At 39.1% G+C, this 26,335-nt stretch overlaps 1 protein-coding gene across 1 annotated transcript in view; it reads right to left on the bottom strand.

The window, feature by feature from the left end:
- Nucleotides 1-13,984: 13,984 nt before the first annotated feature.
- Nucleotides 13,985-26,335, bottom strand: part of LOC129729238 (uncharacterized) — a 32,102-nt gene continuing 19,751 nt past the window's right edge. The window contains exon 2 of the mRNA XM_055687741.1: nt 13,985-14,073. The gene's annotated coding sequence lies outside the window, so the exon portion shown is untranslated. The remainder of the gene's footprint in view (nt 14,074-26,335) is intronic.

Genomic DNA, 26,335 nt, shown 5'->3' on the forward strand with positions numbered 1-26,335 from the left:
AAAACCATACCTTTGAGAGCAACCTTTAGCAACTAACCTTGCCTTGTATCGTCTTGTGGATTCTCCATCTTTGATTCCAAATACCCACATGGAATTTATTGGTCTATAACCGGTTGGAATACTAGTTACCAAACTCCATGTATTATTCTCTTCTAGTGCTGTCAATTCTTCCTGAATTGTAGCTTTTCATTTAGGCCAGTCATCTCTTTTCATTAATTCAGGGATAGTTTGGGGTATATCTTCAATAAAACTTACAGCTGAGAATGCACTATTTACATTGTCAGACCTTAACTCTTGTTGTAACTGTTTTTCTTGAATCCTCTTACTACGACGTACGATCGGTTCTGAATTTCCCGCATCGTCGTCTCATACTTCATGCTTGGATTCAACTTCGCCACCTTCTTCGCTAGCGTCTGAAACATCAGCCGATTCATCTAAATCATTAACTGAACTAGTATCCGAAACCTTAGATTCCTTTACACCTGAAGGTGCGAAATTCTAGTATAGGTCTTCAACCTCGCTACCAGAATCTTGCGTATCCCGAAAAACAGATAGGCTTTCATCGAAAACCACATCTCTTGAGATGATTATCCTTCCAGACTCTTCATCCCAAAGTCGATATCCATTCTTGGCATACCCGACAAAAGTCAATCTTCTACTTCTGTCGTCCAACTTCTTACGTCTTTCTTTTGGTACCTGCCCATAGGCTAAGCATCCAAAGATTCGTAAACAACTCAGTTTTGGTTTTGTACCAAACCACATCTCAAAAGGTTTCTTCAACTCCTTTAATTTTCGTGTAGGGGACCGATTGGTCACATATGCAGACACAAAAACTGCTTCGCCCCACAATTTCTTGGGTACATTGTTTTCATTGAACATTGCTCTCATTTTATCTAAAAGAGTGCGATTCATTCTCTCTTTCACCCCATTTTGTTGTGGAGTATATGGACAGGTTGGAATCATTTGAATTCCTCTCCTGACACAGAATTTCTGGAATTTATTCCCATAATATTCTCCACCATTATCTGAAACAAATTTTGAGATTTGGGAATTAAAGTAAGTCGAAACCATAGCTACATAGTCCCCAAACTTTCCCAGCACCTTATACTTGTGGCGTATCAGATACACTACGACAAAATGCGTGAAACCATCAATGAAAACAACAAAGTATCTACATCCGTCATATGTTTCATCACTCATTGGGCCACATACATCAGAATGTATGATTTCTAATGGTCTGGTTGATCGGACACTATTGCTTTTAAATTGTGTTCTTGTGTGTTTGCCAACAACACAAGAATGGCATAAACTCTGCTTCCCCTGAATATGTGATTGTTTTCCTACGTGCAAACCATCAATCATTCGCTGAGAACACAGTTTTGCTATGTTTTTATAGCTCAAATGCCCTAGTCTCTTGTGCCACAGCAATACCTTTTAATTTCACTACTCCCCTCTTCTTACCTACTAGCACTTCACCGTCTTTGGCTGTTGATATCACAACAGGGTCCATAGACCAGCAGTTCTTCATGACCTCATCGTCACCAACCATGTGATCGCTAGCCCCCGAATCGACTATCAGGGGGATCACCTTGCTGGTCGACGTTACCGGCTCCGCGACCCGTTTGGGTCTAACGACCAGTCCGCGCTCAGCCAAAAACTTTTCTCGTCGATATCCAGCTGGGACAATTCTCTTCACTGGACTCGACGAGCTGGTTGTTGCCCGGTCGCGTTCTGATGGGACTTTTTCCATTTCAGTTACGCTCACCAAAGCAACATTTGCAGAACCCCTGTTCAGCCAGATCAGCCTGACGCATCACGGCGATGGCATCCAGGATAATAGTATGCTTCTCCGGGATGGCGACTAGCAGAGTATTCAACCTCTCGCTTGCCGAGATGACGTCACATGCTCTCTCTATTTCCTGGACGTACCGCTCGTGAGCCATAAACAGCTCCATGAGAGTACGGTGGCCTGCTGTCCGCAGGTTGTACTATTTGCGCCGAATGTGGAACAGCGCAAGATGTCTATGCCTTAAATAGACGGAGTCAAGGCGGTCCAAAATGTGTTTAGCGTAGACACACTCCATCGACGTGCACCATGGCGTCGTTGTCCAACGATAACCAGAACACGTTGACGACCTTATCGTCCTCTTGTAGCCGCAGCTGGTATTTGGCTGCGTTCAGGGCAGCTTCCTCCGGTGAGACGTCAATGCGGGCCGCAGTCCTCCATCGGCGGGATCCTGTCTAAGCAGTGTAGAAGGCCCCGCTGCTTCAGGTAATGCGTCACCCGCACCTTCCAGAAGGGACAATCCTTGTCGACCGCTCCCTTGAAGGTGGGAATCATCCCCAATCGTCCGTCTTCCTTGATAAAGGTAGTAGATGTTGCGCTGGCCATTTTCTTCTTCGGGTATTCCACTATTTTCATTACAATCTTAGTATCTGAAAATAGATTAATGACTTAACCAGATAACCCTGCGGGTTACTGATGCCTTCCGGCGAAGACCTCGGTTTAGGTCTTCGCCAAGACCAAAAACAAACAGCACGATCTAATAGTACGAGTACCGCCTAGACTTGCACTCAGTGGTACCTATTACCACCTGAGTATCAAGAAAGGACTATGTGACTAGATCTCTAGCGAAACTTTGTTCCTGGGCTCATAACCTGTTGAATCGACATACCAAATAGGAATAATACCTTTTAGTTTTGTCAGATTCCGAAAGTAATTCATTCCATATAATCTAGTATCTTACACTTCCTCCACAATTATGGATCTCCCACAATTACGGATCACTTTTGTGTGTCTTGCTATTTAACTCAGTTAAACTAACGGTTCTAAGGCATGTAACATTTTCGCAGTAAAATATGCCATATTTGCTAGCTTTGAACACAGAAAACATCGTTATTATTCCTAGATTGATGTGTTTTTATAGGCGTGAAATACTTTCTTCCAGAATCTATCAAAATATTTGTCGTTATTCTCAATCAGCGTAAGTAGCACGCTCATCATTCATAAGGTTCATATGTCTTATAATCGCTAATTCTCGTGCAAAAAATAACTCATACACAAAGATCAAGGTAAGTTCTTAAACTAGTTATTTTCTAAGTGATCCATAATAGGGATCGAGACAAGATAGTTCTCTATTAATATGGATCACTCCGATTCAAATGTGATTTTCACCAATTAAAACACCCTCTCAACTTCTATTGAGCTCTAAACGGAAGCTAAACAGTGCTGAGCCTTTGGAAAATATTCTTTCCCAGGCACGAGGGACAGGAAAGCTATGTAAAGCGGGAAACTGTTACGATGTACCGTATACAATGGTTCATTGCTACCTTCGGGAGCGACAGACCTGGACTCTCATCTAACTGCAACCTTCAAATACACATAAAATGTGGCCAGGCCATGCGGGATCTTTAATACGATTTGTAATATGTTATTTCTTCAAATTACATAATTTGAATAAGGTTTATTAAATAAAACTGTTGGAGTAGATCTTACGCTTCAGATTTGCCAAGAAATCCTCAATGGGACGCAACTTGGGAACGTTGGGTGAGTTCGCCAACTTGGGTACCACATCGATATTCAGTCGCTCCATCTCTTCCGCTTCGGCCGGCGCCCGTTCACGGCCAGTCCGCAGTGAAAGGAGAGCGGCTTAACATCCCCTTCTCGCTGATTGTCAGCCACAGAAGCACCTTCTTGAGGAACTTGGTGTGTGAAATGAACTTCAACTCGGTGCTCACTTTCTTCGTGGGGGAAGTAAAATACGAGGTGCCCTGCCAGTCGTTGCCATCCAGAACAAGGCAGGTTACGTCGTCCATGAACGTCGTCCGGTGTCCACGAACTGCCGCACGATGTCCATTTTCGACGCGACGGGGTACCGTTCTTTGAACGCGTACACTTCTGAACGGAGTAGCTTAACTGTTTCCGTCATCACGGTTATAGTTCGATTGATAGAGCTGTCAAGTTTTTTCTGATGACTCATGGGCTACTATGATTATGCTGCACTGGTAGTTTCGTCAGCATGTCTACTGAATATAAAATTTGGCTATACCGTGCTGGATCGAAACCCGTACAGTATCGAAATCCGTACACCTTGATTTTTTTCTTCAGTTTTAAGCATTATAAAAGTGAAAATTCATATGATAGTTACATGTACATATCCGTTATGTTGTTGGCCTTCTGTTAAAGTAAACTACGCGCAAGTAGGCCATGAAATAAAAATATTAAAAATGAAAAATCAATCGTGTATCGGTTTCAGTTGTCATTTCGTTGTATCGTTAGAAAATTTACTAAGGAAACGTTCTTCAGATAAAAACGATTTTCAAGTGTGATATAAGTGTTTTACACTGTGAATCTTTTTAAAATTGATGGAAAAGGTAAGTCTTTGTCATTTTCGAGCTGTATATTGTCTAATAAATAGTGTAAGTTGTATTTATTCAACAAAAACTGTGCCGTACGGATTTTGATTCTTGTTATTTGCTTGAATCGAAATCCGTACAGCGTGTGTATCATGCTTATATTGTTGAACTTTCTTCTTGTTTTCAGCATATAATGGAAGAAAACATGTATAAATATACGCAAACAATTTTAAACGATCTGTGACTGAGGTGCGCAAAGGAGAGTCGTACCGGGAAGCTTCGAGAGATTCCGGCGTTCCGGTTACTACGAAACGCTACGAAAATTGCACTATTTCAGCTGATATCAAAAATTAGAAAACCGTGTGAAACTTTAGGAGCCAGTTGATCCTCAAAATATTCTTATTCGGTAATTTAAAGATAAATTATAAATAAAAGATGTTCATTTTCGTACTTCTTCATCTATACGGAGTTTGATTTATTGTTGTATGGACTTTGATTCAGTCTATATCGCGTGTGTGCGGATTTCGATTCAAAAGTGTACGGGTTTTGATTCAGACAAAAAACTGTGTACGGATTTCGATTCAAAACATGTTCTATTTAAACATGATTTTTTCGAGTTTCGGAGTGATTTTAATCATTTTACTGAAAAAAAAAAAAGAAATAAAATATATGTAGACCTATAACTTAACATGTCAGTTTAAAGCAATATGTGATTTCTTGATTTTATATTGACCGTCGAAGATTATCATGTGCTTAGGTGTACGGATTTCGATCCAACACGGTATTCATGTCTAAAAATTATATCAAATACATTTGAGCGCAAGTTATTATAAGTTATGAAATTTAAATCTAATTATAAAATAATTTGTGTCAGATCAACAAAATTTATAAAAAGGCTTTTGGTTTGTGGTCAGTTTAGTACGAAATGCTACCGCTACGTGGCGCTAGTATGCACCTATTTTAAGGTGTTTTGGACCTTATTTAGCCCACAATTCTTACTTCCCAAAGAATAGCGGTTCTTGTCAAATTTTATGCAAAAGTACGGATTGCATGTCTACCGCACCTGTTTTCATGCTGGGAATTTCGAGTTTAGTAAAGCAGTTTAATAAGAACTTGATTGTATCTCTACAGACAAAAACTTGAGGCCAAAAATCCTATCCAATCGGTTCAGCAAAAAAACTTTAGTTTTTTTCTGAGAAAATTTAATCACTGATTTGCTGAAAACTGCTTCTTTCTGGGTGATTGGATTCTCGAGATAATATTAGTTTATGACACCCGAAATCAAACACATATTAGCGCTACGTAGTGCTTCTTTTTCCAACCAAATTATCCATAAACCGAAAACCTGTGACCTCCAGAATAACTTTAATAAAGACCGTAACTTTGTAACCGAATGAATTAACGGAATAAAATGAGTAGAGAATAATGAAAACTACTGAATTCTAGACCAAACACCCTGCAATTTTAGATTAGTTTTCTTGAAGACCGCAGCTTTCTTAGTGATTGCATTCGCGAAATAAATTTATTTCAAAATACTCAAAACTACATGTACACCAGCACCACGTATAAGTTTCAGGCCATGCTGAACTGTATTCCAACTAGAAGTTCTTATCCTCCTGAATAACATCGCTGAAATCTACTATTTTCGCAGTGACAGGATTCAAAGGTTAAATTAGGTTAAAATATTTAAAATTATGCGCGCACTAGTGCCATGATGTAGTAGAATGTCAAATCAAAATTGCACCCCCTCCTGAACAACTTTGCTGAAGATCGCAACTATCTAAGTGGTAAGATTCACGAAAATCAATCAAATCAATCAAATCAATCTCTCTGACCATAAATCGGATCTCTAAAATGTTTGTGATGAATTGGCTCGTTGAGATGTTTCCCGAAGGAAGTTTTCTGAAAATTCCTCGAATTTTGGTCCAAAGGAAAGGAGTCCGCTATAGGTCAATTTATCCTACATGTACCCTAACACAGCTTTGCAGTTGAATTTTAAATCATACTGTCCGCCTCCCTTGACTTTCAGAACAACTTTACTGAAGACCATAACTCTCCAGGTTGCCGGAATCACGAAATAGAGTAAGATTAATCTTCCCATCTACGGTGACATTAAACTTTTGGGGATTTAGCGTGATTCTCCTATTAACCTATAGTGGACCACTCGTAAGACTAATTCAATTTATTCGTAGACTCGAAACATTTCCAGGAATCTTTTATCAGGAAATATCTTATCCAGCCAATCTGAAACAGAATCACAAGAACATTTTTATATTCCGATTCAGGTTAAAACGGAAATAAATTAATTTGAAGAGTGGTCCGTTATAGGATAGGCGTGAATAGGTTGATTTACCCTATAAATGCTCCCTTTGATTTTGGTGCAGATTGGCTGGATAAAATATTTCCCGATGAAAATTTTCTGCAAATCTCTTGAGTTTTCGCGTAACTTGAGTTAATCTGGTGGGTGGTCACTATAAGAAGGAGGTCCAATGTGAGTTAATTTACCCTAACTCAAATTTCTAGAATTCGTTCATATCCATCACGATTTTGGTTTAACCAGAGAAAGGACATTAGACACAAGAAAGCCTTAAACTATAAATATAGACTGTTTCGTAAATTTCTTGTGACTGTAAATAAAGAAGACTGAAATCGATGATCTGAAAACATTCTTAACTGGTCCACTCATGATACATCACCCTACAGATGAAGCGTTTGCTCAAGAAATATTGAAAGCCAAGCAGTGATTTAAATTGTCAATGATTATCCTATAGTTTGGCTTGTATAGAATGTTTTTCTGTCACCTGAAGGATAATTTCTAACTTTCGTATCGAAGCTCGTGTATGCAACTTGTTCCACACCATGATTAACAAAAGCAACATTTGCTAAATATGTTTCGCCTGTCCGTAAACTAAACAGATGTACTGAGATTCCTTCCCAAACAAGCAATCACATCCAATCCGGTCCATTGTACGAACGGCTATTTTAGTCCTTTCAGAAGGCTCACGCGTGACTGACCCTTCGACAGCTGTCCGCAATGTTGAGCTTCTTGCTCGGTTAAGGCCGTCTCTTTCCATTCTAAGAATAATTTTCTCCGCTTGCATCGGGTCAGACATCCACCGGTGCAGCGCACACAGGTTCAAGTTTTGTGTCCAGCAACGATAGCCTGTCCGTGCATTACATTGTACCTCCGCAGAATGTGACGCCTCTGAGCATGAAAAGCCCAATTTAGGCTTAGCTTCAGTTAATCCCGAAGACCGATCTGGACCAGCTGGCTTTCAAATGAGGATGTATGTTCGATTAGAAATCACAGCACGTAGACGTAGGTCCATTCGCTAGCCGGACTTTAGATTCAGTTCATAAAACTCGATTGGATTTACTTGTTTCCGTCGAATACTCGATGTTGAAGCCCATCCCACCCTGTCTGTCATGTCAATTTGAAGATGATGCGCGGTACGATAGGTAGTGACAGATTTGACCGTCCTCCGTTGTCTGCTGCCACTCTTGATTGTAGTCGGATAAATTTGCATCAATTTAAAACAAGCTTGGACGAGTATGGAATTATCCAACAATAGACCTTTCTTTTATGATCATGCGAGCTCGGTTTAAATTGACCTTTTTGTGCTTTCACAGTTAATCTTCAAAGAAACGACTCACCAGTCCAGGTTTTGTTTCGTCGCATCCAAAAGACCTTTTCTTATCGTAAAGTTATCGAAGTTTTTTGTTAAGTCACCAAGCTTTTTTCTGCAACGGGCAATTACACGACGGCATCCTTGTTGGGAACTTAGAAACCCGGCCTGGGTGAGGTTGAGTAATTAGAATCAATTTATGCGGAAACGTGGGTTTTTTGGCGATAAATCTTTTCTCGATACTGTTCCTACGTGCTGCTTGCTAGCCAACCTAATTTATACACCGCGTCTGATTCTACTAAAGTTTCCTGATTATAATCAAGGCAGCTTCTAGAAAAAAGGAGTATTAGAAATTCACTCAGCAGTCTAAATTGTAGCTAGAAAAGGAAAAAATGATAACAAAAAGTTATTCTTACATAGTCTCATTGTTTTCAGATTCCAAAAATTTTTAAAGTCCGGGAAAGGTTGAACATTTTTTAGACGCCTTGTAATTTTAAATCAAACTATAATTGCTTTAAAAGCACTTATTATTTTTATGTAACATTTTATCCGTTTTCTAACTCTTGTTATCATAATATTTTGTTTCATTGCAAATTACAGTAATTATGTTATTTTGTTTCTGGCATCCTATAATACTTTCTTATGAAATTTGACGTAGGGGTACTGGGGGTAAGCCCGGCACTGAGGGTAAGACCGGCACCCCCAGGGTTTGACTAGAAAACACTAATTAACTATGTTTTGGAATATGTGAAGTGTTGATATTGATTGTTTTAGACATTTCAAGACACATCAAAGCCACCATGAAACGTTAAACGTCAAAAAAATAGAGAAAACACACGCTACTGGAGCTGATGCGTAAATGGATGAAACTTTTCGAAAGTGGAACTTAAGCTTTTATTCATTTGAAAAGACTAGAAAAAAATTTTCGTTGTTCTACAATTTATTTCCTGTATTGTTAGCAATCACAAGGATTCGATCTGCGGTAAATTGAAACGATGAATTAGCAGAAATACTCTTTTTAATAAAATGTGTGCTGTCAGGGTAAGACGGTCACCCAGTAAAAGGGGTAAGTCCGACATGGTTTGAGGTTAGTTAAATGTTACTGACACATATTTCTCATCTTTTACCGATGTCTCGCTGCTAAATAAAATATAAAAAACGACTTGCACTCAAGCTCTTCTGTGATTTATGAATGGTTTCAAGGATTATGAGAGGTGTCGAATGTACTGAATCAAGTCACAAGTGTTCAGTTCTGCCAGATCGACGCTGAAGAGTGCGATTAAGGCCAGCAAGAGGGCCTGTTTCGATAGGCTATGCGCGAGTATCAATACGAACCCGTGGGGTGACGCCTACAGGATCGTAATGGCCAAGACCAAAGGCACGCTGGCGCCTGCAGAGCGATCACCAGCGATGCTGGAGCGAATCATCGAGGGACTCTTTCCGCGCCACGAGCCAAGTCCTTGGCCTCCGGCGGTCGAGTCTCACGTCCGACGTTCCAGTATCTCAGACACAGACCAGGGAGGATCGGCCAACCTGCCGAGCATCCAATCCGTGGGCGACGACAGCCGTGTCGAGGTTCAGGAGGAGGCAAGGGCTACGAATGAGGAACTCATCGTGATCGCCAACTCTCTAAAGGTGAGCAAGGCACCGGGACCGGATGGTATCCCTAACCTGGCAATCAGGCTGGCGATAAAAACGGCCCCCGGGCTGTTCCGAGTAGTCATGTAGAGGTGCCTGGATGACTGTCTCTTTCCGGATAGGTGGAAGCGGCAGAAATTGGTCCTACTGCCGAAAGCTGGGAAACCACCAGGTGACCCATCGGCATATAGGCCTATCTGCCTGCTAGACACGGCGAGCAAGGTTAAGCACCTTATTTAGAGGAATAGAGAGGTTAGAGGATTATCCTCAACAGACTGGTGAGGTACACAGAGGGTGTAAACGGCCTGGCAAGCAACCAGTTCGGCTTCCGGAAGGGCAGGTCCACGCTGGATGCCATCGCCTCCGTCACCAAGACGGCGGAGATAGCACTCCAGCGCAAGAGAAAGGGAATACGCTATTGCGCAATCGTCACGCTCGACGTGAAGAATGCGTTCAATAGCGCCAGTTGGGACTCCATAGCGCTCGCGCTCAGGAGCATCCAAGTACCGGTGTCGCTGTACAAGATTCTGGAAAATTACTTCCAGAATCGAGTACTGGTTTACAACACAGAGGAGGGTCAGAAGTGCGTTCCAATCACCGCAGGGGTTCCGCAAGGTTCCATCCTGGGTCCGGTGTTGTGGAACGTCATGTATAACGGGGTGTTGAAACTAAAGTTTCCTGTAGGGGCTGATCGTCGGCTTTGCAGACGACATAACGCTAAAGGTTTACGGCGAGTCGATCGAAGAGGTCGAGTTGACGGCTGCGCATTGCATAAGGAAAGTCGAGAACTGGATGCGCTCCAGGAAACTGGAGCTCGCGCACCATAAGACGGAGGTCACGGTTGTGAACAACCGTAAATCGGAGCAACAGGCGGTGGTCAGAGTCGGAGACTGCACCATCACCTCAAAGCGATCGTTGAAGCTCTTGGGGGTTATGGGCGACGACAAGAGGGCCTCATCGGCTGTTGCAGCACTATCTCGTATGATGTCCAATAGCTTAGCGGTCTATGGCAGCAAGCGAAGACTTCTTGCCAGCGTGGTTTCGTCCATACTTAGGTATGGTGGGCCAGTATGGTCCAGAGCGCTAGGTACTAAAAGTTACCGCGGTAAACTGGAAAGTACCTACAGGCTCATGTGCCTACGAGTTGTGAGTGCGTATCGTACGGTGTCATACGATGCAATCTGTGTCTTGTCCGGCATGATGCCTATCAGCATCGCCATCAAGGAGGACAGAGAGTGTTTTGACCAACGTGACACAAGGGGCATACGAGGCACCAGAAGGTCATTCTCGATGCTCCGTTGGCAGAGGGAATGGTCTAATTCCACAAAAGGCAGATGGACGCACCGACTTATTCCGGAGATATCCGGCTGGGTCGGGAGGCGACATGGCGAGGTGAACTTCCACCTGACACAGATCCTGTCAGGCCATGGTTGCTTCAGGCAATATCTGCACAGGTTCGGACACGCTGGGTCCCCCATGTGTCCCGAGTTCGTGGAAGAGGAGGAGACTGCAGAGCATGTCTTCTTCGTATGCCCCCGTTTCGTAAGAGCGCGGAGCAACATGATGGCTGTGAGCGGGCCTGGCACTACTCCGGACAATCTTGTCCGGAGGATGTGCGACGACCCGGACATCTGGAACGCGGCCTGGAGCTACAACGTGTGTGGCGGGTCAATCACCAACACGCCAGTGGTAGCTAACTACCAGTCTCCAGGTAGTTAGCTAGGAGGTTATAAGAGTAAAGAGGGTGCATCACGCACAAAAGCCACTTCCCGACGTAATACTTAACCGTCGTTCCGGGAAGAACAGGGCTGGAGACTGGAGGGGTTTTAGTGGGTCGGGACAGGGATCAGTAGGTGTCTGGGGGAGTGTAACTACCCCAGCATCTCTCCCCTAGTCTCATCCCCACACCCTGAGTTCTCTTCTCAGGTGTCTGTTTGCAGATTTCCCCGCCAACTTAAAAAAAAAAAAAAAAAGAAAGTCACAAGTGTTCACCGGAACTTGTTCCGGCAATCTCCCCAAAACCAGCTGACCGACAACAGCCAAATTCAACAGTAACGTACAGAAATGTAAGATCTCTCATTCGGCGGTTTCCGAGTTCAAATTGGTTCAGTTGTTTCGAGTAAATTCATGGACAAACTTAGGTGCTGGTGTTACCCCCAAGGGGTGCCGGTTTCACCCGCACTGGTTGCTAAACGACGTTTTTATCTTAGTTTCAAAACTTCATTATTTCTTGTCAAATAACAGTTTGAAAGTACTGACAGTCTTCATATCTTGTTGAAAACAATCTGGGCAATGATTCTGTGAAGGAAATCTAACAATATTTGCCATCAAGTCCTACTAAAGGATCATTTTCCTTAGGGGGCCGGGCTTTCCCCCAGTACCCCTGCTATTGGCGGGTTTAATAAGGACATACGAGTGGGTAAAAGAAAGAATAGTTAGGCAGGTATTAGACGGCGCAAATATTTGCTAGTTTTGGCACGATTTTTACTGGCACAAAATAAAATCTGTATGAAAAAATCACAAGAAGGTTGTATGCAAAGCCACGACCGCAAGGCTGAAGTAGAATACTTTTACAAGAAAGATAACCTGGCTGTTTGCGTGTCAGTCATTTTTTCTAGTAAATAAACGTTGACCGTTCATTGGCAGTATTGTAATTTCTTTTTGTCTGATATTTTGAATGAAGTTCATTGGATATTTTTAAATTTTGTGCAAATGAGAAGTTGAAGTGCTGCCGAATTGTAATATGCACATTTAATACGACATCATTAAACGGGAACGGAACAAAGGCTACGGTTATGCAGAATGCCGGCGCGTACGATTCGCCTTACCGTGGTGAAATTTACAGCTTTTTTGAAGGCGAAGTAGAGTTATACATTTCAACAGATTTCGTCTTGCCGAATCGCATCGCGCCGTTATTTGCGTTCTGCATGACCGTAGCCAAACACTAAGCGACGCAAACACGTAATAATAGTCAGAGTATGCATGTAGATGAAGATAATTAACTTTGGATTATAGCGCAAAACGAGAAAATATTAACTCTTCAAATAATCATTTGTGTTCTTCAAATTTCAGTTGTTCAATTTAATATCCGATGAAATGTTTGTTTATTATCTGATGAAGCTCTTATATAGGCCAAATGATGCATTCCCAATTTACTAGGTCCATAACTCTGCCGACCGTGCTTGGGAAAGCGCGGTATAACGACCAATCAGAGGTCGAATTTTGTGTTTTGACAAGGCTTAAGAGTTTTCAATAGTACGATAGTTCGAAAGATAAAATTGCAATTTCATGCATTTGGTAGAAATCTTTCAAGATTTTCTAATCGATTGCTGCAAAAACGAAGGAAATCCATCGAAAACTAACCGATTTATTAGCATTTGAAATTTTTCTCACTTTTTTCAGTGTTAGATTTTCATTTTACATCCCTATGTAGCCGAACTTCCTGAGAGAAGTATTCCAATTCAAAATTAAATCTTCATTAATTCAGAAAGGTGTTTTCACATTGAAAACTAGACACGGCTTTACTGGAGGAAGTGTTGGCAAATGCAAAGGCAAAATCTACCGCTAATACCACCGCTATCATACGAAAGCGCGTCGTTTCATGTGGGGAATATCAACAACGAAAAATGACGCGCGTCTAAGCATAACCCGAACTGTTTCGCCGTGCTGCTCCCATTTACCTTTACATCGGCCTCAGGGAAGTACCGGCTGCATCTGCATCTACCGCTGAGGCTGTCACTATACTGCTATTGATACCAAAAGCTATTAACTCTTCAAATAAGTGTGTTATTTGTTCTCAAAAGAACAATTGTTCAATTCAAAATCGGATTTACGCAATCGCATCTCTGTAATATTACCGACAATAATATTCTTCTGAACAAACTGATACAACTTTCCCAATAGGCATCTGCCATAATAGACGCGAAAAGTGACGCGAACCGATTCGCTCAGCTGTAGGTTAATGTACAGCCATCAGTAGAGCTGTACATCAACCTACGGCCGAGCGAATCGGTTCGCGCCGCTTTTCGCGTCACTGAAACAGCATTTTAGTTTCGCGACACTGAAACAGCATTTTAGTGGAGGGAGTGTCGTTGCATCAGCTGACCCTGCTACTATCGATGCTGATATACCCGCTGCAACAGCTACGCTATGCATAGCCATGCCACAGTTGTGGCCGCTATACGCTGGCCCAACTGCTGAGCACCTGCAACGCTATCCGTAGCCATGCCACAGTTGTGGCCGCTATTGGTATCCGCTGTACCTGCATCTGCTGGCCCTGCTGCTATCGATGGTGAGATCCGCTGAAACTGCTACGCTTATTCGCAGCCATGCCACAGTTGTGGCCGCTATCCGCTATCGATGGTACCCACTGCTCGCTCCCGCTGCTGCTAAAGGGAGGACTGCTGTCGTCGCTGTTCAGAACTACTATGAGCGGCTTCGACTAAAACAGGCTCTTATATAGGGATGAAAATAGGAATGAATTATTTTACGTACGTGGTGGAATGATATAACTTGAAAAATATGTGTGACTTCATTCTGGTTCAGAGCGATCATTTGATAAGCTCCACCTCTTTTTTCAGTTTCTAAAGTTTTTCCTTAGTTTCGTAGCACGGATGCACAAAAATGATTTCTTGTGAACATTCTGTCGAGCCGGACCGATAGCACTCTCATTGAAGCAACAAAATAACATGTTTTGTGTCGTGTTGTGCAGCTTGGTTGAAGAAAATGTTCCCGTCCCCATGTCGCATGTAAGCAGATTATTGCGTTCAGTAGACAGTAGATAGTGTATCCAGCGAATAAACACCGATGGTGCTCTCACACACGCAACGGTTTCAACCCGTATTTTATTGCGGTTTGTAACATCAAGCGATTTCGTTTGCTCGCTGTTGCGTGTTGCATCATGTGACAACTTGGCAGCTGGGAGACGACGAAATTCTGTTTACGCTGATTGATTGAATCGTCTTTATATAAGCTCTGCATAGTCGAACTAACTGCTTTTGTGAATGCGTTCTAACAGGGCAGTTTATTATTCAATGTCGGTTATGCTGATCGCAGCATTTGCGCTGCCCCTACAGTGGGGAGTTTACTAAATAAAGTAAAAATTAGACAACTACAACAGAATTTGATTGCATCCCGCACAGAATGTCTGCTTGTGTTGTTGCCAGAAAATTATTAACCTTCAATTATTTTTTTATTTGCCTTCAAAAAAGCATTTTGCTGTTCAAAATCGGTTGCTAATTACAACCTTTGAGCTGTCCTAACATTGGGAGAATTAAGATACACGGACAATATGCACTGGGGAAGCTATTTCACATTCAGTAAATAAGACGGGTGCGACAAATTTTAATTGCTAGGATGCAACACAGAATACTTGCTTGCGTTGACATAAATTACTAACTTTCAATGACTTGTTTATTTGCCTTCAAAAAGGCATTTTGATTTCCAAAATTGGATGTCCTGATGGCAATCTTCATGCTGCCCCAACACGGGGGGAATAATGGCTGTCTGGCGACACACGCTGAGAAAAACCGCGCTGCTCCTGAGACGTGGTGACCAACCACAGGGCTAGTGCTGCTGCTAAGGAAGGACGACTGCTGTTGTCGCTGTCTAGAACTATTATGAGCGGCTCCGGCTGAAACAGGTTCTAATATAGGCCAAATAGCATGTTTTCAATTGCAAGGTATATGATCCTGTCGACCGTGCTTGGGAAGCAAGCATATAACGACCAATCAGAGGTCGAATTTTTCGTTTTGACAAGGCTTGACTATTTTCAATAGTACAATAGTGTGAATAATAAAATTATAATTATCTTATTTTGGGAAGAATTTTAGAAGATTTTCCAATCTATTGCTGCAAGAACGAAGGAAATCCATCGAATACTAACCGATTTATTAGCATTTGAAATTGGACATATTTTTCACTTTTTTCGGTTTAAGATTTTCATTTCACATTCCTATGTAGCCGAACTTTCTGAGAGAAGTATTCTACTTCAAAATAGCAAATATTTGCTTCGTCTAATACCTGCTTTAAAGAAGTGTCTAATTTATCGAACGACTGCAAATATTCCATAATGTTGGAAATTTGAACTCTACTACAGTTTTCTGTTGAGCCATGAATTTCGGTTTCAATTATGCCTCCTTGGATTCAATCTAAATAACCGCGTCATAAGTGAAGTATGCAAAACTGGTAAAATTAGCGAGAATTTGCGCTCGCAGGGCGGTTACCGCGCTAATGTGCAATTAAATTCGACAGTTTGCCTGCAGTTCTACATTGTTTCCTTTGCCGCAGAATGGAGCGATGATGTCCGGCCTGTGTAACGTTCGACGGTTTCAGTGTTTCAGTGTAAAATTAGATGGCTGAAACCACTAAATGTGTGCTAGCAGGGTGTTGGAACACGCGCTCAACTGGCGAATGAGGAAGACAGAGGGGATGGAGCAGGACTGGAGGCTCGTTCGGTATAGTATGGCGCTAGCGGCTAGGGACATTGGTTGACCACCGCCTGGACAGGGCATACCAACAGGAACACCGTGTATAGTAACTTGAAACAAACCCAACATTATGCAATGGGGATGGTGCGGACAAGAATGTTCAAACACTCTATCATGCACAATATGCTCTGGTTTTTGTGGTTACGCTATAACAAGCTCCGTACAGTGAAGTTATCATTTTTAGCTATATCGGTTATACCTACTAACAATCTGGTTTTTCGCTCGATTTGTTAGGTAACGCAATGTACCGGTCAGTAGGGTTTTGTGTACTGCAAATCGATAAATTGACCGTGCATTTTTGATACTTGGTATGGTTGGGTGACTTTTGCTGCTCTATCTGCCCTTCATAATATCGGAACGAACGCCTGGTACGAAGTTAGCTATCTTTCATCATAATTTTCTGTAAAAGTTAAGCAATGCAGCTTTATAGAAATAGTAAGCGCAATAAATAGAATAATGTTCGCATGAAAAGTTTGTGGAAACTTCTTCATTATTTCTGTTTTGTGACCATTGTTAGCTGATATGCTAGCCCGAAAAGCTACTGCATAAATTTCACTCTGAAGTTCACTAAGTTGGTTAGAATATTGTCAACCCTTTTTGTCAGATGTGGATACGGAAAAATAGTTTGGTGTTGAGAATGTTTTTTATGATGGTTTTTCTGTTTCTATGTTGGTACATTAATTATCATATTGTATTCGTTCTCGTGACCCGAAAAGATCTCTCGGGTACGATAAACAGGTTATATACGTCACCTCAATAATAAACGAAACTGCTCCGATGAGAATTCGATGACCGGTCGCCAATTAAAGGAAAAAATAGAAAAATAATCATACATAAAAATAAATATAAACACGAGCACCCCGTGAGATTAAAATGCAGCATTATGCCAATTCAAATCAAACCAATTAGCATAATGACCGTTAGCGGCGAATGATGTCATTCAGAAAGCAATTATCTGAAATGGGAGATGCAGTAAGTGTTCAGTTTTAAACAACCTGCCAATCAAAGCAAATGATTCGGAAAACACGGTTGTTTTGTCAAATATAAAGACCGTTAAAGCAGTCCTTAAATGTTGGAAATGGCCACCAATACACAGGGAATCTTTAAAACATGCCACATACATGTTTGCATGTTTCGTAATTTAATTTCACACAATCGACCGAAGCGAGTCACTTGAACAAATTTGTCACATGCACGTAAATTTTGTTGCTCTGAGACGACCATATGCTCTTTGCATTTGCATAAGTTTGTTTTGATTGAGGCTCGGTAAGGAATAATGTGCACGCGGGTATGCTCATGGTGCAGGAATTAATTGTTCGTGCATGCGAAAGCATTTTATTTTGTATCGACCTTATCTCTTCGGAAATTTAAAGCAGTCAAGATTAAACTGTGAGGACGTAGAACTCACTCACTCCAATTCACGTCCTAGTATTAGTTAACAGGAGACAGACAAATTGATAGACAGACAGACATATTGCTTCAGAAGAACAAAAGATACCAACAAGTTTCAAAAGAATTGAGCCGTTGAGAGCAAAAGTGGTACATGTGCCATTAGGTAAATTTTTCAGGAGACGCGATAAACGAAAACACTCAAATAGTAAATTATTTTCAACGATCTTTTCCAACATAACTGCACTAAATCATTGCTGGAAAGGTTTCAAAAGACGGTACATGAAAACATAACGAGTTCTGGTTGAGAAATTTACACAAACTTCAATGGAAAAACATGTACCACTTTTGTTCTATGGGAAAAATAATGACAACCAGAAAACGTTGAGAGTAAAAGTGGTACATGTCCAGTGCGAGCATGAATGATGCATTATTATAGCTCTCTAATCTGAAAACATAGAACATTCATGTCTTCAGCAGAGTTTTCCAAGTGATTGAGTACTATTGAATGATGATTGTTTGTTAAGGAATTCTGTCTCCTTGTGGCGCTAGTGTATATGTATTTGGTAACAGCATACGATTTGATACTGAAATAAGTGAAACACTAGCGCCACGTAGTGAGAAATTTCCAAAGCAGACAGATCTTCATCTGAAAGTACTCAATCACTTAACCAACTTTGCTGAAGACATGATTGTTTTATATCCTAAGATCCTCGACTTATAATTCATCTAACATGCACAAACTGGACATGTACCACTTTTGCTCTCAACGAAATGGTGATTATGTTATTTACCAGAAATTGTTTTGGCTATAACTTTGGTTTAGGTTGTCAGATCTCGGTTTTTCTTGGACATACTAGTACATTACTGCGTTCTGCATCAATTTATGCAAAAAACCCAAAAAGTGCAAAAATGGCACATGTACCACTTTTGCTCTCAACGGCTCAATTGTTCATAAGAAGTCATAATGCAAGAATCCCCACTTTGGAGCTGACTTAACCACTCCACTGCCATTTTTCGTTATACTGCCGCATTTTCTTTAAACAATGGTTACAAATACCTAATGTCCTGAAATATACTGATACATTATTTTTAAAGGAAATTAGTCAGAAAACATATATTAGTTTTAAGCGACATAAAGAAAACTGGCAAAAAGGCGAAGGATTCCACGAAGTGAGTCGCGGTTCAATCGTCACCAAAGCTAAGATTTTTGCATAGTGACCTTAAAAACAATTTCCTAAAGTTCGATCTAAATCAGAGCAGGCATATGACCTGTGCACACTTGAGATGGAATGAACCCTTATGCACAGGAATCAAGCCCAAAGGCCGAAACGTCGGACATGAAACATAGAAGCGTTTTGATCCACCCTCAAAACTAAAAACCGTATTTCTTTGTTCGTTACCACGAAAGTGCATCAACATACCATCCGTGTATTTATGATTGGAGCTGATGTACCCCTAGATGATCAACAACGTTAATAAGCCAAACGGTTATTTTCGGCTGGTAGCATGGCGTAACATCTTTTTCAGTTGCTTTTTTAAGTTATTAGATACTAATTTAAGATATATTTTAGTTGCTTTTCTTATTGTAGAGGCGTGTTTTCTGCTCAATTATGCTGTTTTACGTTTTTGGGCATTCCAGCTGAATTTTGATCATATAAATTTCTGATCGTTTGACTTCCAAAAGCTGGAGATATGTTCGAGACGATTCTATTTTCATTTATTTTAAGCCGCGTTTGGAACCATATTTTTGTACTTTGTTCCTATGCGTGCTATATAATATGCATGGAAATTTTGGAAATGACAATCGACTTCCTTTTGTTAATTACATATAAATTTATTTTTCATTATTATTTTCGTGTTTAGTCTCAACTGTTTTTGAAAGTAATTTTCGTTAACTGAACTACGTTTAGATATTTTTTTTTTGTTTAGGAAAAGGTATAAAAAATTATAATTGATTTCATTTTCAATTTTTTCTCACTTACACTTACGTATTTAGAATTTTTGTTTTGTTTTCCTTAACGTGTTTCTTGTCACTTGAAGTTATATTCTGGATTATTTTCTTCTTGATTTCTTTTAGATATGCGGAATGTGTTTCCAGTGAAAACTTTTGTATGCTTTCTTTCTAATTTTAGAGACGTTTTAGAGACGTTTTAGAGTTTTTTGACGTTAATTTCTGGATACATTTTTGATAGTAGTTTTCGGTCTTTTCTCGACGTAAGATAAAAGTTTGAGCTTAATTTGTTTGGGGTTTCCTGTTTTTTTTTTTTTAAAGATTCATCTGTTTTCCTGAAATTAAAATTATTTTCTATTATTATTTTATATTTTCAACTATTATTTACTGGTTAAAATGTTTTCAATGGTTTTTTTAACTTTTTTACCTTGTAGAAAAGATTTTTTTTCTAGCTTCTACAAAAGCTTACTACCATACTGAATTTGTTTTGTTTATAATCTCTTATTTGTTTTCTTTTTAAGTTAACAACTATTTTCAAAATCAGAATCTTTTTATAGTGTTTTTTTTTTTCTGGTGTTAAAAAGTGTTTTCAAAGCATAGGCCCCTCTTACAGAAAACGAGGCGAGCAAAATATTGTATTAGGAAAAGCCGACTCGACATCTGCAATACCAAAATTGGTCAGACGAGTAACTCGCCGCTCGCCTCGTCTTCTGTAATAGCAGCCATAATTTGTGATTATATTTCTCTCGGTTTCTTCTGAATTATGAAGGCGTCCCCTTCTCTTTTAATTTGGTGAGTTTATCGGTTTTACCAATTCCTGTCAATTTTGGTGCCCCTAACAAAGACAGTAGTGCCTCAAAAGGCCGCAGAATAATTGCTCGTCAGGTTCGTCGCTTTTACGTCTACGTATGGGAAGCGAAATATAAATTTCTAAAAACTTACACACTTCCGATCTGGCTGAAGGCATCACAATTCACAGGAACGATTAAAAAGCTATAGTCTTTCATATTTTACAGTTTGAGCACTAGGGTACAACACAGGTTCGCCTTAGATAAAAACAAAAAAATTGTTCTAGAACTGAGTCTGAAAAAAAAAGAAAGATTATAATTTTTAACCATTTCTGTGAATTTACGGTGCTTCTAGCCAAGTTGGTAGTGCATAAAGCCTTCAGAATTTTTCACGTTATAATTACCGGAAAAGTTATGTGAATATTTTCCACTGTCATTTTCACGTAGATTTTACGTGATTGTCATTTGAGTTCATCATAAACTGGTGAGCTGATTTATCCTATGAATCTTATGCAGTAGATATATGTATTTCATGTGAGTTTCACGTAGAATTTAACTATCGGTAAAGTGAAAAGCATTTGATTGTCCGATAGGTTCTACGTTTCAAACCACGTATAATTTTCGATTGTGGTTTCCCAAATTCTTTAGAGACTAGGAATACTTTTTCAGAAATTGTCCAAATATGTTGCTTGATAAGTCGCACGGGCATGCAAAATCGCCAATTCGTATATGAATTAATAATTAGTCTAAAAAATTAGTCTTTAGAATTTAGATTTTAATTAGTCTTAAAAATTTAGAACGACTTATTGTATACTTTCCGATGCGATGTTCCGTCACTGGCCAGGGGACCACCATCATCGCAATAGATCCCCTATAAATTTAATTTACCCAAAATGGCATCTGGACAAGAAACGAACAAGTTATCTGTTTCCCTGAAGAAACAAGACGTTCTACTCTTATGTGACTGCTCAGCCAGAAGTACAACCAACGTTGTTTCCGTACGAAGAAAAAGCCCTTAGAAGGAAACTACCCAGTCAACATTCTCATACGTATAATAATGTTTTGATCCCAATATCCGCACTCATATATATCATAAAAACTTGCATTTGATGCACAAAAACAGCATACACGTACTATTTCGGAGGTGATATACGTACTGAGGAATAATGGTATGCAATTCATTCTTACACGTATTTATATACGATAATATCCGATAGAAAGTGATTTGTTTCACACTGTCTTACAACTCTATGCCTACAATCGTAAATCAGTGAGACTCCACCCTGATATACAATTAAAGATGAATTTCTGCGCATGTTAAAAAGCGTGTTATACGATTTCGACTTCGTTGAGATATATTTGCTATAATTTTCATACATTGATATACGATGTGTGATTGACTGGGTAAAAAGATGATGAAACGGTAAACTCAACGTATTGGAAAATTGGGAGTCTAATTAATATTAACATAAACTAAAACAAGCTTTGATCTGGCATTAGTAAAACAACATTGGTTAAAAATTCGAAAATTTAGAGACCCAAATTTAGAAATTATAGTTAATATATTATAACATTATAGATAATAACGATCCACAAAAGCGCACAATATTTTGTCGTGAAATTCAAACTAAAAAAAACGAAAAATTATAGCTTGTTATCCATTTCTGTTAATTTGGATACTCCTAGCAATCTCGGATGTGCGTCAAAAGGCTGTAGAGTAATTGCTTTTTTCGGTGTTGTCGACTAGTCGTCAAATCAGGTTTGCTCTAAAGCTCAAACTGAAAATAAATGAAAGATTTTTGCTCTTTACTCCGGAGTATTTTAGAGCCATTCAAAAACTTAAATGATTTTTTCAGTGAGTGTCTAGATTGCTAGAGACACCAAAATTCACAGAAACGGGTAGAGAGCTCTAATCTTTGATTTTTAAAGTTTAAGTTATAGAGCAAAACCTGTGTTGGCCTGTGTGAGGGATGAAAGAAGCAGAAAAAGATATCACTGCAAAGTTTTACTTTTAGTAAATACTCAGTAGATACTCAGAAAGAGAGAGAGAGAGAGAGAGTGAGAGAGAGGAAGAGAGAGAGAGAGAGAGAGAAGAAAGAGAGAGAGAGAAAGAGAGAGAAAGAGAGAAAGAAGAAAGAGAGAGAAAGAGAGAGAAAGAGAGAGAGAGAGAGAGAGAAATAGAGAGAAATAGAGAGAGAGAGAGAGAGGCGATCAAAATGAATGAATGAGCAAGCGTAACCTAACATTAAACGGATACAAAAGAGTGCGTCTTGAATTGTCCTACAGATCAGACGTGTTTTCTGTTGCTTGTGGACTGGTCTTTGACTGCCTATAGTTTCAAAGTTTGTGTTTTGTCAGTGTGTCTTTTAAAGACTGAAAATTATTTCCCATCAGTCTTTCTCAAGAGTACCTACTTTTGAATTTGACATTTGTTTTTACTTTTTTCTTATCACCTGAAATAGCTGGACGAAAAAAGAAACCACGCATCGCTGCGGGGAGGAAAAGAGAGGCATCTCTTTCTGACACTCCGAGTATCTGTAGTGACAATCCTTTTGATATTTTGCCTGAGCAAGAAGCTGGTGAAATGGAAGTTATTAATAATGAAACTATACAAAATGTAAAATCTTTAAAAAAGGAGAAAGTTCCACCTATTGTGGTAACTATTTCTTCTGAATTTAATATATTCAAAAAGGAACTTTCAACGTTTGTTTCTGACGTTAAAGTTACCTATCAAATTGGCCGTAGAGGTGAATGCCGCTTATTAGCCGACTCAATAAAGGGTCGTGATCGTCTTGTTCAGTATTTAACTGACAAGATGTACAAATTTTTTACATATGACACCAAGAACGCCAAGCCGTTCAAGGTTGTCTTGAACGGTCTCACCAACGATCAAACCGTTGATGAGATCAAACTTACTTTAACAGAATTACTTGGCATAGCCCCTACCCAAGTAATTCTAATGAAACAAAAACCACGAAGCGAAAACAGTCAGCGAACTGGAATTTCTCTTGTAAACTATTTAATACATTTTAACCGCAGAGAGGTTAATAACTTAAATTTTTTTTGAAAAAGCACATGCTTTATATAACGTGCATGTAAAATGGGAAGCTTATAGGAAGTTTGGCGGAGGTGAAAAGCATATCACCCAATGCCGTATTTGCCAACGTTATGGCCATGGTTCAAAGATCTGTAACATGGACCAAAAATGCCTGATTTGTGGAGACTCCTCTTACAAAAAGGACACATGTCCTGTGAAAGAGAGTAAAAATTTTCGCTATGCGAAACCCATCAACAATTGATTTGGTGCTAACAGATGTATGTAGTGATTTGATCACACATGCTGACTTTGATTCTGACCATCTTCCAATAACTTTTTCTTTATCATATGAATCAGTTTTAAGCCCTATGAGCTCTGTTTTTAATTATAGAAGGGCTAATTGGGAAAGATACAAAACTCATATTGAGAGAAATTTCAATAATGAGCTTGATTTGCAAAACGAAGTGAATATTGATTCCGCTTTGGAAGCATTAAAATGTGCAATTGTTGATGCCAGGAATTATTCTGTTCCAAAGGCTCAAGTGAAATTTGATTCACCAATAATTGACGAAAATCTTCAACTTCTAATTCGTTTGAAAAATGTCCGCAGACGTCAATATCAACGTTCTCGTGACCCTGTTTTTAAAACTATTTATAGAGATTTACAGAAAGGGATTAAACATAGATTTACTCTTCTGAGAAATCAAAATTTTGAGATTAAAGTTGAAAAATTGAAACCATATTCAATACCCTTTTGGAAGCTGTCGAAGATTCTTAAGAAACCTTCAAAGCCTATTCCAGTTTTAAAAGATGGTGAACGTTTTCTTGTATCCAATGAACAAAAGGCTTAAAGACTTGCTCAGCAGTTCGAGAGTGTTCATAACTCAAATTTGAATTTTGTGAGTCCAATTGAAAATGAAGTCACACGTCAATTTGATTTAATTTCTCCCCAGAATTTTTTACCTGCAGAAATAATTGAAACTAACTTGAATGAGATTAAATCAATTATTAAAAATTTCAAAAATATGAAAGCACCTGGTGACGATGGAATCTTTAATATACTAATCAAACATCTCCCTTCTTAGTGAAAATACAAAATGTCACAAAATATCAAAAAATTGGTCGCAGTGACGAAAATACCCAACACGGAAAAAAAATAGTGAAAATTTTCAATTGCTGCTTCAAAATTACATATTTTCCCAAATTATGGAAAAATGCAAAAATTACTCCAATTTTAAAGCCGGAGAAGAATCCAGCTGAAGTTTCAAGTTACCGACCAATCAGTTTGCTTTCTTCAATAAGTAAACTGTTTGAGAGAATTATTCTTAACCGAATGGTGTCACACATCAACGAAAATTCAATTTTTGCAAATGAACAGTTTGGGTTTCGCCATGGGCATTCCACAACTCATCAATTGCTTAGAGTTACTAATATGATACGAGCTAACAAATCTGAAGGTTATTCCACTGGAGCTGCTCTTTTAGGCATAGAAAAAGCCTTCGACAGTGTTTGGCATAAAGTTTGATTGCGAAATTGCAAACTTTTAATTTTCCAATTTTCCTAATCAAAATTTTAAAAAATTATCTTACTGATCAAACTCTGCAGGTTGTCTATCAGAATTCAAAATCTGATAGATTTCCTGTCAGAGCAGGTGTGCCTCAAGGTTCTGTCTTGGGCCCACTCCTGTACAACATATTCACTTCAGATCTTCCTGATTTGCCTCCAGGATGCACAAAGTCATTGTTCTGCGATGACACAAGCATTTCCGTAAAAGGAAAAAGCCTTCGTGTCATATGCAGTCCATTGCAGAAAAGTTTAGATATTTTTTCTTCCTACTTGCAAAAGTGGAAAATCTCTCCCAATGCTTCTAAAACTCAAATGATAATTTTTCCTCATAAACCTAGGGCTTCTTTCCTCAAGCCAAACAATAATCACGTTGTCAAGATGAATGGGGTTATTTTAAGTTGGTCTGACAAGGTTAAGTACTTGGGACTAATTTACGATAAAAAACTTATTTTCAAAGAGCACATTGAGAACATACAAGCCAAGTGCATCAAATATACGAGATGTTTATATCCTCTCATTAACAGGAATTCTAAACTTTGTTGAAAGAACAAACTTTTGATTTACAAACAAATTTTTAGACCAGCAATGCTTTATGCTGTACCGATCTGGACAAGTTGCTGTTCAACAAGGAAGAAAACGCTCCAAAGGATTCAGAATAAAATTCTGAAAATGATTTTGAAGCGTCCTCTTTGGTTTGGTACATTCGAATTACATAGACTTACTGTTGTTGAACCATTAGAAGCTATGTCAAATAAAATTATTAACAATTTTCGACAAAAATCGTTGCAATCCTCAATTGCTACGATAAGCTCTCTGTATAGCCATAAGTTAGCATTTAAGTTAGTTGTAAGTTTACTTTCCTTTCTTGACAAGTAGGTTTAAATCCCTACGAATGATAAGTCCTAATTGCGAAAGCAAACAAATCCTAACAATTAGAATTACAAATTTCTAACAGTGTTGAGAAGTCACCATTTGTGATTGGACACACATACTCATTATTTACTAATATTTATCATAAATACTTAAGCTACTAACAAATCCCCCTATTATAAAAAAAACGGATATAAAACGGAACTATAACATGCAGACAATACGCAAAAATAAAAAAAAAATGTTTTTTTTAATGATTCAAAGCCTATCTGAAGTAAGTTTCGCTCATCTATTTTCGCTTCTCATGTGTAACATTAAATTGATTCCAACTTATGTTTCAATTTTGTTTTTATTTACATCTAATTCCTGTATATTAATAAATTTATTTATTTATATATATTATATATTTAAATATTAACTTAAACCTAAGATAGCATTTTGAATACCATTAATTTTTTAGATATATTTAAAACTCAGATTAAACTGGTACTTCATACTTTAACTCAAGTAATTGATTACCATTCCACACAATTCCTACATGCAATCAAATTCCAACGCACCATGAATCGTTCCAGTCCAACCGATGTTGAATAGATTGAATTTTTTTCACCACTGCACATCCT

Source organism: Wyeomyia smithii, chromosome 3 (assembly GCF_029784165.1).
Source record: "Wyeomyia smithii strain HCP4-BCI-WySm-NY-G18 chromosome 3, ASM2978416v1, whole genome shotgun sequence".
In the NCBI taxonomy this organism is placed as follows: Eukaryota; Metazoa; Arthropoda; class Insecta; order Diptera; family Culicidae; genus Wyeomyia; species Wyeomyia smithii.